Here is a 2,609-nt window from a genome sequence, read left to right as displayed (position 1 = left end):
CAGGAGTCTTGCTTCCTGGCCACTGTCCTTTCCTCGCCCCCTCTTACTGGAACCTCTTCTCTCGCCGTGAATTTGTACTCTGGAAGCCATGCAATTTGGTCTTCTAATGCAGGGGGTCACCAGCCTTTTTTTGAGCCTGCATGTATCTTTGGACTTCTCAGACAGCTTGGTGGGTTGCAGCCACAAAATGGCCGCTGCAGGAGGTAGAGCCAGCAACACAATAGCTGCCCCGGCTTACTTTCAGAGATGAAAAATAAGGCAAAGGCCAATAGTGCAAAATAAAGTAAAAATCATTCCTCAGTTAAAATTACCAACATTCCCCATGCATTTAGCCAGTAGGCTTTTCCAGGGGAATCCGTTAGTCTTGCAGTGATTCTTCAAAAAGAGTACAAGATCAGTGGCCCTTCCAATCTCCTGCCTGCTTTGTAGCCACAAGTCCTTCACCTCAATTCAGTTAATCAGAACACCATTCTCCACCACCACTCCCATTTTCACCAGGAGTATATATACATTCTCCTGTTCACATGTCTACATAGTGCATTTTCTGACCGTCTGATCCGCAGTGACATCTGGGTAGGATATAATTGGCTCAGCTGCATCTCTTACTCCCACTGCCAGAGATCAATATCGGCCATGGGAAGTGAGATGCATATTTGCACATAGTGGCATAGGATTGTGCGGCTGAAGGCACACTTGATCAGCGGTTTGTCCAGACACCTCTACACTGATTTTATACTGCACTAATCAACAGAACCTGAGCACCTGAGCTTTCCTACTGCCCCCTTATACACCCTGCATTTAAAAGATGCTGTCTCTCAGATGAATGGTCCAGCTATTCCTGCATCCTCCTGGATAGCTCCAAATGCTACAGTACAAGCCACAAGGTCTTGGTTGGGCATCCTGTGCCTTTTATCAGGGAGAAATTCATTAAGTGCAGCTTGTCTTAACCGCTGTAGCCTTGTGGGGAAATGTACACTGGAGGAATGCAGGAGCTTCTGTCCGGGAAAGAGCTGAGGTTCCAAATGGTCAGACGCTCTGTTGTCCCTTCCTCCCCCAACTAAGGGTTAAAAACTATGGGGAGAGGGAAAGATGAAGGGATGTTTATTTACCTTTTGCTACCTATTTTTAAAGGGATAAACCTTTCTAGTGATTTAGAGGGGAGAAATTGCACATCTGTATCCAGAGTATTTAAACGCAGAAATAATTTGACACAAGGAGTCCATCAAGGTTGGCTGCCTATCTTTAGTGAGTGCATACACAAAACAAGAGGTTGGATAGGGGCACCTCCTATGCCTAAAGAAATGGTTGCTGGTGGAAGGGAACAGACTGTTTAGGGAGGTGAAAAGGGTCTCCCCAAATACTGATTCCAACAAACCTTCAGTGTGGTCTTGAATATCAAAGACACGAAGAGAGCCATCTCCTTTGGGGGCTGGGGAAGCTTTGTGGCCCTGGAAAGAGGCCACAGTTGCCATACTGAACCATGTGTCAGCCTATAAAAAGTGCCAGCGCCTAGGCCTCCCTGGAAAGGAAACCTTTTGCCCTGGGATACTGTGTTGGGTGAAATTAAACAGAAGTCACTTCTTTAGATACACTGAAACAGAAGTTATCAGTCCATATGTACGGAAAGAGGCCACAGTTGCCATACTGAACCATGTGTCAGCCTATAAAAAGTGCCAGCGCCTAGGCCTCCCTGGAAAGGAAACCTTTTGCCCTGGGATACTGTGTTGGGTGAAATTAAACAGAAGTGGAGGAGTGTTTTCTTCCTCTCCCATAATATTAGAACTAGGGGACACCCAATGAAATTGATGGCAATAAATTCAGGACAGACAAAAAGAGGTGTTTCTGCATGCAGCTGAAGATAGATTCAGGTGGGTAGCCGTGTTGGTCTGAAGCAACAAAACAAAAAGCCCAGCAGCACCTTTAAGACCAACAAAGTTTTATTCAAGGTATAAACTTCCGTGTGCAGGCACACTTCTTTAGATACACTGAAACAGAAGTTATCAGTCCATATGTACAGGTAAAGGGTGAGCAGCAAATTAGCGTACAACATAATGAAGATGTGTAACAGATACAAACACCAAACAGGAAAAAAACAAGCTTAGTTTATATTTGGATTTAATTCCTGAGGAAAACATAGTGAAGCAAATAAATATATCAAAATTGATGTGGGACGGAGGTAACTGACAGCATTCTTTTCTTTAAGGTGTGTTGATTGGTTGTAGAGTGTTATGTCTCCGCTGTCACCAGACCAGAGAAATACATTATCTATCATTCCAAATTACATCACATTCTACTATTCATTGCAGTACATCACAATCACTATTCCAATCTACTGTTCCAGATAAGAAATACAATAAAATAAAGAGGATGTATGGCCATGCTGGCTCAGAGGTTAAGACGCTGAGCTGCAGACCGGAAGGTCGGTAGTTCAGCAGTTTGAGACCCTAGTGCTGTGTGACGGAGTGAGCTCCTGTCTCTTGCCCCAGCTCCTGCCAACACAGCAGTTCGAATACAAGAAATTGCAAGTAGATAAATAGGTACCACTTCGGTGGGACGGTAACAGCGTTTAGTCATGCCGGCCACATGACCACGGAAACATATTCAGACAG

This window comes from Gekko japonicus, unplaced genomic scaffold, assembly GCF_001447785.1.
Source record: "Gekko japonicus isolate JY-2015 unplaced genomic scaffold, Gekko_japonicus_V1.1 scaffold2144, whole genome shotgun sequence".
In the NCBI taxonomy this organism is placed as follows: Eukaryota; Metazoa; Chordata; class Lepidosauria; order Squamata; family Gekkonidae; genus Gekko; species Gekko japonicus.
This window is presented reverse-complemented; position numbering follows the sequence as displayed.